Source organism: Nothobranchius furzeri, chromosome 7 (genome assembly GCF_043380555.1).
Source record: "Nothobranchius furzeri strain GRZ-AD chromosome 7, NfurGRZ-RIMD1, whole genome shotgun sequence".
Taxonomy (NCBI): domain Eukaryota; kingdom Metazoa; phylum Chordata; class Actinopteri; order Cyprinodontiformes; family Nothobranchiidae; genus Nothobranchius; species Nothobranchius furzeri.
Genome location: NC_091747.1, coordinates 80,990,494 through 81,000,887, shown reverse-complemented (window position 1 = coordinate 81,000,887; position 10,394 = coordinate 80,990,494). Strand labels below are relative to the sequence as shown.

The 10,394-nt window shown below is 48.1% G+C and overlaps 1 pseudogene; it reads left to right on the top strand.

Moving 5' to 3' along the window:
• Positions 1–762: 762 nt before the first annotated feature.
• On the top strand, positions 763–3,680 carry LOC107395699 (E3 ubiquitin/ISG15 ligase TRIM25-like; annotated as a pseudogene).
• The last annotated feature ends 6,714 nt before the right edge of the window (positions 3,681–10,394 follow it).

The window sequence follows — 10,394 nt, the reverse complement described above, 5'->3', positions numbered from 1 at the left end:
AGCATGGAGAGCTGTTTAAGTTAATGTGAGCATTACTCAGTGGATCATTGGTTTCTCAGCGCTGGAGCTTAAACTGCTGTACATCGTTACTTTCATTTTAAACTGTTAGAACATTTTTCTTAGTAATTCTAATACAAATACGCATGTTATTAAGTAATAATATAAACTATTTTCCCTTGTTGATGTTTTATCTTTATGTTTGTTCTCATAGACTGAATTTAAATCAGTGCCTTATGTAACGAATGCAAAGGTGACCTCTGGGTCTAGGCACAATGTGTGTGTGCGCGAGTGTGTGTGTTTACAGAATAGATATGAACTCTGTGTGATTGGACCTGAAGCACAATCTCATACCAGCAAAAAACAATGTTGTAAGACATCAGCCCTTCCTAATCACCTGCTGTTTTCTTCCAACTCCTCTAATGAACTAAACCAATGACAGAAATATATTTGAAGCTTCCTCGTCAACAACTTTTGTCTCATGACTATTTGAGATGTCCTACCGTCTCCCCTCGTCTGCCTCTCGTCACAAGCGTTGCATCCCCAGAATAAGAGCTGAGCTACTTTCTCCTCAGCACCTCTTCATCTTTCAGACGAACATGCTTGTTTTATAACCTCTGTATGTTTATCAATAAAGTATTTTAAACGGGTGTTTTTATTTACTGGCTTCATTTGTTTTCTGCAGCTACTTTAGATTTTTGCTTAATTTAAACAAACGCGTAAGACCGAGGGATGAAGTGATGTATTCACAGAACTTCCTGCAACATGAACGGTGCTCCGACATTCTTCTTCTCTCATCCAACAAGAGCTTTAGCAATAGCTCGGCCTAGTGTGTAGTCCAGAATAGCGATAGCATTTCCATGACCAGTGTTTATATATTGCTAACTTTATCTCCTGTCATATTTTTCTTTATATCATTTTAATATTTTATGTCCTTGGAGTATCTGAGCTGAGCTTGGCTTTAGAGAAAGGCTCATCTTACTGCTTTTTTGCTGTATAGATAACCTTAAAATTCTTAAACATGTCAGATCTGGAAGGGATTATAATTCAGTTAGTGATTTGTAAATCTGTGGTTCTATTTAAATTAATCATTTCACATTTTTGTGCCTCACGACAACCTTTGATCAAGTTGAAAAAGTACAACAGTGAAAATAATTATCTGTTAAAAATTGTTTTTCAAAAATAAAATAAAAATGTGGTCTGGTGTATTTTCTGTTTGTGTCCAGCAGGGGAAGCAGACAACCAGGACAGGACGTAAAATAAAGAAATCTCAACTTCCTTTGAATTAAAATGACAAAGCAGGAAACCCTGATACAATAGCAGTTTAAATTATTTATGTTAAATTTTTGCTTTATTTCATTTTTCACTTTCAGCTACTTAACCTACAAATGAATAGAAAACACATTTAATAAAGTATTATCTTACCAGTTAGAAAATAACTACACACATACAACAAATTTCCAACAAATATCTGTGAGTAAACCTGATCATTTTTACCGTGATCCAACGATCAAACTTGTCTCTCTCTGCTGACACTGATCAGATAAACTCATCTGAACTTAAATGGAACCAAAAGTTTTTAAACACGTGAAACCGTGCTGACTGTATGTTTTTAATCTTTTGTTTTTCCTCTTCGACTTGTTGAGTTCAGACTTGTCCGCTGTCATGAGCCGGGGTGAGTACTCTTCACTTCATACACAACCTCTGAGCTCTGATTGCAGGAGAGGGAGCAACAGCTGATCCTCATCAGCGGGCCGGCTTTATAAGGAGGAGGGTGACCATGCTACGACGCCGGATGATTGCTACTAACTGGTAGTCACTTGCCCTTTGAGTTTCACTAAGACTTTGATCCGATTTTTGTGTGCTTGGATTTTTGAAGACTCGCTCATGTGAATTTTTGGTACTTACCTCAGGTTTCTGTATCCTTGGACCTGCATTCTCTGGAAGAAGTTCTCCGGTTCGTTTCCTGCTTCACCTCTCTTCCAGCCGACCCGCTCTCCACCGCGCTCACGCTCCCTCTCCGTATCAGCCTCCTCAACCAAATCCTCCATACATTCATCCTCTTGGACCGCGACCGCACTCTGGATATCACCCCGGCTCACTCCCCCTCCATTTTCCTGCTTCACTTCCGCATAGTAAGTCCTGACTATTTCCCAAGAACTACAGCTCCCATACTCGCCTCTGTTTTCCCTGTAGACGCCGCTTCCTGTCTCTCTATCGCATCAGTGCACCCTTAGTTTCTCCTGTTAATAATAAAACTTTTTTTTTTTTTTTTACCTTCATACTTGCCTTGGTCTCTGATTCTGCATGTCTTGGGTTAAGCACATACCTCAGATCATGACACCAGCCCGCAGTCTGATGATCGGTTTCTGTGCTCCATTTGTCTGGAGGTGTTCACCGATCCAGTCAGCACGCCATGTGGATACAACTTCTGTAAAACCTGCATCACCCAACACTGGGATGGTGAATATTTTTACTCGTGTCCCCTGTGTAATGAGAACTTTTGCATGAGACCTCAGCTCAGAGTCAACACCTTCATCAAAGAGATGGTTGATCTGTTCAGACATGAAGCTGAACAAAACACCAGCAGCAGCTCAGAGCTCCAAGCTACCAAACCAGGCGAGGTTCCTTGTGACATCTGCACTGGAACCAGGCTGCAGGCCCTGAAGTCCTGCCTGGTGTGTCTGCTCTCCTACTGTGAGACTCACCTGGAGCCTCACCTGACAGCTTCACGTCTGGAAAGGCATCAACTGGTGGATCCTGTGGACAACCTGGACGACAGAATGTGTCAGGAACCGACCAGGCGTGCGTCTGCTCGGTCTGTTCTGTTTTAGATCACTAGACTCATGAGTTTGTTCCTCTGAGAGAAGAACATGAAAGAAGGCTGAGCTGGAGAAGACAGAGGCTGAAGTTCAGCAGATGATCCGTCACCGACGACTGAAGATTCAGGAGACCAGAGTCAGTGAAGACCAGTAAAGATGCTGCAGCCAGACAGAAAGCAGATGCTGTTCAGGTCTTCACTGATCTGAAGAAGTCTGTTGGGAGAAGCCTGAAGGAGCTCATAAAGGAGATTGAAGACAAACAGAAAACTACAGAGAAGCAATCTGTAGGCATCATCAAAGATCTGGAACATGAGATCTCTGAGCCAATGAAGAGGAGCTCAGAGGTGATGCAGCTCTCCTGCTCTGAAGACCACCTCCACCTCCTCCAGAACTTCATGTCCCTGAAAGCTGCTCCACCCACCAAGGACTGGACAGAGGCAGAGTTCCTCCTCCATCATATGAGGGGACAGAGCTGTGGAGCAGCTGGAGGAGATGAAGAGGTTTCAGCTGAAGAGGGTCCAGCAGTTTGCAGTAGATGTGACTCTTGATCCTGATATGGCTCATCCTGATCTCATCCTGTCTGCTGATGGAAAACCAGTCAGGAGCTTCCGGTTGGCAACAAGATGGCGCCTGTGCTTGGCTTAGCCGCGGTCACCGGCCACTTTTTCAAACTTTTCTCCACTAACCTCCTATTTTCCACCTTGCTCCTGTCTGTGATCCTCTTCAGTAGTGTCCCTGCTACCATCTCCTATGATCGCCAGACTCTTTTGTCCTTCCGTTCGTTCACGATTGCCCAAGATGCACCGAGGACGTACCATCCTGTTTGTTTACCTGAGTGGCGCACCGGCCCGGAACCAATCGACAGTCCCGAGCTGCGCACCTCCGGCTATGTTTGTCCGGTCCCGGGAAAACCTCGGAGGAAAAGAGGTAAACGAGCAGGAATCCAGGTGAGAATAAGACTTCTCTTAAAGCGTGGTTTATCTGGTAAACATCGGTGCAATCTTCTAGCTTCTTGTCCTTTGTTTGGTGACCTGAGCGCCACTTCCGCATTCCCGCCAGGCCGCGTTGGAATGCGGTTCATCCGTCCAAGTTTTTTAAGGTCGGTTTATCCTCATTCCTCAGTGGTTTCTCCTGTTCCCTCCATAAGTGGTTTTCATAAACACCGTGGATCTAACCCTGCTAATTTACGTCCACTAACTCCAGCTGTTTCTGTAGTTTCTGATTCCTCCTCCTCACTCAGCATGGCTCTATTAAACACCCGCTCTGTTAACAATAAGTCCTTCCTGCTCAATGATCTAATTCTGTCTAAAAACCTGGATTTTCTGTTTCTGACTGAAGTTTGGCAGCAAACATCTGATTATTCTGGTCTGATTGAACTCTGCCCGAGTGGTTATTCTTTTCTTAGCCAGCCCCGGGGTTCTGGTCGTGGTGGAGGCCTAGCTGTTGTTTTCAGAGACCATCTTCCATGTAGCTCTACAACCTCTGGCCACTTTGCTTTCTTTGAACTGCAGCTGATTAAAGTCGGGCGTAAGGACCCGTTCTACTGTGCTGTGGTCTATCGTCCACCTGGTCCAAACAGTTCTTTCCTTCAGGAGTTTAGTGACTTTCTATCCTCCACTGTGAAGCTGTCCAGACTGGTGATTGTTGGTGATTTTAACATCCACGTTGAAGATCCCTCTGATCACTTTGCCATGAATTTCTCCAGCCTTATGGACTCCTTCGGCTTTACCCAGCATGTTTCTGGCCCCACACACACCAGGGGGCACACTCTAGACCTTGATTTTACCCTGGGTCTAAATGCTGACAGTGTTTGTCCCGAGGACGTTTATAATTCAGATCACCATTGCATTTTCTTTAACTTGTCAGTTTCTGCGATGAGAGTACAGCTAGCAATTTTTCTGCTGCTTTTGATCCACCCTGTTCTTCTGATAACGACCCAGATTGCTTAACTTCTCAGTTTAACGAGCACTGCCTCTCCATTCTGGACAACATCTGTCCTGTCAGAAGCAGATCAGGTCCTGCAGTGAACCCTACTCCCTGGTTTAATGACAGCCTTCGCAGCCTGAAGCGCCAATGCAGAAAAATTGAGTGTTTGTGGAAGAAAACCCATCTCCACGTCCATCTGCTGCACCTAAAGGATCTTCTGACATCCTTTAACTCTGCAGTCAGAGACGCTAGGGTTTCCTACTTTTCCAACCTGGTGTCCCAGAGCAAAGGGAACCCCAAGGTGCTGTTTAACACCATCAGCAGCATCGTCTCTCCTACAGCCTCCATCCACTCTGTTGCAGACTGTGAGAACTTTCTGTCTTTCTTTGTGGACAAAGTCAATAAGGTTAGATCTAGCATCTCTCCTTCAGCCTTATCGCTGCCTCTCCCGACTCCAACCAGGCCCATCATCCTAGATAGCTTTGCTCCGGTTTCTTTGCCTGAGTTAACCAAACTAGTTAACTCTATGAAGACCTCTGCATGCCCCCTCCACATCTTACCCTCATCTTTGTTTAAAAGTGCTTTTCAGTCCATCGGTCCCAGCGTGCTCTCTATAATTAATGCTTCTCTGGTCTCTGGTCAGGTCCCTGTTTACTTTAAGAACGCTGTAATCCACCCGCTTCTTAAAAAACAGAGTCTCGACCCCTCTCTCCATAGCAGCTTCAGACCCATCTCTAAACTTCCGTTCATCTCCAAGATCTTGGAAAAGGTTGTGGCTAAACAACTCACAGCTGCTCTTGTTGAACATAACATCTATGATAGCTTCCAGTCAGGTTTTCGTAGAGCTCATTCTACTGAAACAGCTCTTCTTAGGGTCTCTAATGACCTTCTGACTCACAGAGATGCAGGGGACTGTTCTGTTCTGGTCCTGCTGGACCTGACTGCAGCCTTTGACACTGTTGACCATCACCTGCTACTGGAGAGGGTGAGAAACTGGGTAGGCCTATCAGGATCTGCTCTGGAGTGGTTCTCCTCTTATCTTTCTGAGTGCTCCTTTTCTGTGGCCGTCTCCAAGTTTAGGTCCTCCACCACCTCTCTTACCCATGGTGTCCCACAAGGTTCTGTGCTGGGGCCTCTGCTCTTCCTCCTCTATCTGCTTCCTCTTCAGCACATCCTGAGCTCCTTCAAAGGAATCTCCTACCATCTTTATGCAGATGACATCCAACTGTACATCTCCTTTAAGCCCCATGAGATGTCTAAGCTGCAGCTGTTACACACCTGCTTAGACTTTATCAAAACCTGGATGGCTGGGAGCTTTCTACAGCTGAATGAAGATAAGACTGAGATCCTCATCTGTGCCCCAGACAAGCTGGTTCCCAAAGTCAGAGACTCTCTTGGTCAGCTTGCTTCTCACACCAAACCTTCTGTCAGGAATCTTGGTATGACCTTTGACCCAGCTCTCACCCTGGATTCTCATGACAGTTCTCTTGTTGGCTCTTCCTTCTTCCATCTCAGGAACATTGCTAAGCTGAGTCCCCTTCTGTCTCGCTCTGAACTTGAGACAGTTCTCCACACCTTCATCTCCTCACGCTTAGACTACTGTAACTCTCTTTTCACGTGTCTGAGCAGAACCTCCCTGAACCGTCTACAGGTGGTTTAGAATGCCTGTGTTCGGCTTCTGACCAAGTCCTCCAAACACACCCACATCACCCCGCTTCTCCTCCAGCTTCACTGGCTGCCAGTCAACTTCAGGGTTCATTTCAAGATCCTGGTTCTGGTCTATAGGGCCTTACATGGACAAGCACCATCATACATTGGTGATCTTCTTAGTCCCTACACCCCCAGCAGGTCCCTGAGGTCCAGTGACAAAAGCCTACTGGTTGTGCAGCACCAGGCTAAAGGTCAAAGGTGATAGATCATCTGCTGCTGTGGCCCCCAGACTCCACCAGACAAGTGCTCCACCTTAATTGCCTCTGATCAATGGCACCTGGTGCGGCCTGCCTGTCACACCTGAGGAGAAGAGGTGAGGAACCACACACACACACACACACACACACACACACACACACACACACACAGAACCTCCCAGTACCCCCCCCCTCAACGGACGCCACCCGGCGGCCGACCCCGAGAGGTCGAGGCAACAGACCGCTCAAAATCACGGATGAGGGACGGATCCAGGATAGCAGAACGAGGAACCCAGGAGCGTTCCTCAGGACCATAACCCAGCCAGTCGACCAAGTATTGGCAACCACGTCCCCGAGGTCGGACGTCCAGGATCCGGGACACAGAGAAGGCGGGATGGCCATCAACAACCCGGGCGGGCGGAGGGGGATCGGCAGGAGGGAACAGGGGGCTCGAGGATACCGGTCTGATCTGGGAAACATGAAAAACTGGGTGAACACGAAGGTGGCTAGGGAGTCTCAGACGGACAGCTGAAGGACTGATGATAGCAGCAATAGGGAAAGGGCCCAGAAACCGGGGAGACAATTTCCTGGGAGCGCCCTTGAGCGGGAAATGCTGGGATGACAACCAGACCTCCTGCCCAACGGAGTATGCGGGGGCTGAAATGCGACGCCGGTCAGCATACCTCTTGTTTTGGGCTGAAGTGCGCTGCAGGGCGGACAGAGTATGGTTCCAAACTCGTTTGCAGGCCATCATGTGAGAACGGACAGAGGGAGTGATGGAATCGGGGAAGGTGCCAGGAAGGAGAGGTGGTTGATACCCGAGTGAGGCCTCAAATGGAGACAGACCTGAGGCGGCAGAGACGTGAGTATTGTGAGAGTACTCAACCCAAGGAAGGTGGAGGCTCCATGATGTAGGGTTATCGGCACAGAGGCAACGGAGGGTGTCCTCGACTTCCTGGTTGAGCCTCTCACATTGGCCGTTCGTCTGGGGATGAAAGCCAGAAGACAAACAGGGTTCAGCCCCAATGGAGCGACAGAAGTCCTTCCACACTTTGGCGATGAATTGGGGTCCGCGGTCTGAAAGGATCTCAGATGGGATGCCATGTATTCGGACCACGTGGAGAAACAAAAATCGAGCGGTAGTAGCAGCTGAGGGTAGTTTGGACAGCGGGACCAGGTGACATGCCTTAGAAAAACGATCTACTATAGTGAGGACGACTGACTTGCCTTTGGAGATGGGGAGACCTGTTACAAAATCCAGCGCGATGTGGGACCATGGTCGGGCTGGAACTGGAAGAGGCTGCAGGAGCCCAGCAGGTGGACGGTGAGAGTTCTTACTACGAATGCAAGTAGTGCAGGCAGTAACATAGCTCGTGACATCCTTATTCAGGCCAGGCCACCAGAAGTAACGGCGAACAAAGGCTATGGTACGACTCACCCCTGGGTGGCAGGAGAACCTGGAGCAGTGCGACCACCGGATGACCTGGGACCAGACACTTGCGGGGACATAGAGTCGGTTAGGGGGACCCCCACCCGGGTCTGGTTCAGTCTCCTGGGCCTTGTGGATCTGTCTCTCAATGTCCCAGGTGAGACTGCCCACCAAACATGTGGCCGGTAAGATGGGTTCTGGGGCTTCAGAGGGATCATCGGGTGAAAACTGGCGTGAAAGAGCGTCTGGCTTGACATTTCGGGTGCCTGGCCTGTAAGTGATAACAAAATTAAAACGGGAGAAGAACAGTGACCAATGAAACTGTCGGGGATTTAGACGCTTGGCCGATTGTAGATATGACAAATTTTTGTGGTCAGTCCAAACGATTACTGGTAACTCGGTACCTTCGAGCCAATGCCTCCACTCCTCAAAGGAAAGCTTGATGGCCAGAAGCTCTCGATCCCCTATGTCATACCGGCCTTCAGTGGGGGTGAAACGCTTGGAGTAGAAGGCACAGGGGTGGAGCTTCTGATCAGCAGATGAACGTTGAGACAAGACTGCCCCCACGCCAGTGTTGGAGGCATCCACTTCCAGAATGAACTGGGCCTTGCTGTCAGGTGTAACCAGAATGGGAGCATCAACAAATCTCTGCTTAAGGGACAGAAAAGCCTGGTCTGCGTCTTTGGTCCAACGGAAAATCTGCTTAGTGGAGGTGAGAGCAGTTAATGGGGCTGCCAGAATGCTGAAATTGCGAATGAACCGCCTATAAAAATTAGCAAAACCCAAAAATCGCTGCAGTTGTTTTCTCGACTCTGGAATGGGCCAATCCTTTACTGCCTTGATCTTTTCTGGATCTGTCTTCACCTGCCCACCCCCGAGGACGTAACCAAGGAAGGTGATGGAACGTGTGTGAAACTCACATTTCTCAGCTTTCACAAAGAGGTTGTTTTCCAGGAGGCGTTGTAGGACTCGGCGGACGTGGACCTGGTGGTCTGAGAATGATTTGGAGAAGATTAGAATGTCGTCCAGATAGACAAAAACAAAGACATTCAAAAAATCCCGGAGTACATCATTTATCAGATTTTGGAATATTGCTGGGGCGTTGCAAAGGCCGAAGGGCATGACCAGGTACTCAAAATGTCCAATGTGTGTTTTAAACGCTGTTTTCCACTCATCCCCTTCCTTGATCCGGACCAAATGGTAAGCGTTCCTGAGATCAAGCTTGGTAAAAAATAGAGCTTCCTGGACAGGCTCGAAAGCAGAAGCAATTAAAGGGAGGGAGTACCTGTTCTTTATGGTGATGTTGTTCAGGGCACGATAGTCAATGCAGGGCCTCAGGGTTCCATCTTTTTTCCCCACGAAGAAAAAGCCTGCTCCCATGGGGGAAGTGGAGTGTCGGATGATGCCTGCTTTTAATGAATCGTTAATGTATTCCTCCATAGTCTCACGTTCTTGTTTTGAGAGGCTAAACAGACGACCGGAGGGAAGAGGGGCCCCTGGGAGAAGGTCTATGGAACAGTCATAGGGCCGATGAGGCAGAAGGGAGAGGGCACGCTCCTTACTAAAAACCCTGTGAAGATCATGGTATTCTGTGGGGACGTTAGTGAGATCAGTGGGATCAGAATGTTCTGGGACGGAGGAAACCTGAATGGGAACGGCAGAATGGAGGCATTCGCGAATGCAGGTAGGGCTCCAAGATTCCACACGGGCCTGGGACCAATTGATGGAGGGATTGTGCTGGGACAACCAGGGGTAACCTAAAACTACAGGTGAATCATTGACTGGGAAAACCAAAAATGTAATTTTTTCACAGTGGTTACCAGAAACCACTAGGTTCACCGTTTCAGTCTGATGGGTGATTGTAGTAAGAGAACAACCATCCAATGCAGAAACCTGCACTGGATGATCGAGCTCTAGGATGGGAATGCAATGTTGTTGAACAAAACCAGCACTAATTAAATTTTGCTCTGAACCAGAATCTATGAGGGCACTAGTTTGGACCTGAAGACAATTAATTTGGATGGTGGCGGAAAGCGTGAGGCGAAGATTACTTTTATTTAGGTTGCCCGTCAGTACCCCCACTTTTACTGACGAGCAAACTCTTTTGGGCGGAGCTGGCAGGCTGCAATGAAATGGTCAGGGGAACCGCAGTATAGGCAGCAACGAGCTTCCATACGACGCTGTCTCTCCGCCGGAGAAAGCCGAGCACGGCCGATCTGCATGGGCTCAGAGGGAGGCAAGTTTGGCGGTGCACTGGACACAAGGGGCGGAGCCGAAACCCCGAGAGGAGACGGCGATGCAGTTAGTTCAGCC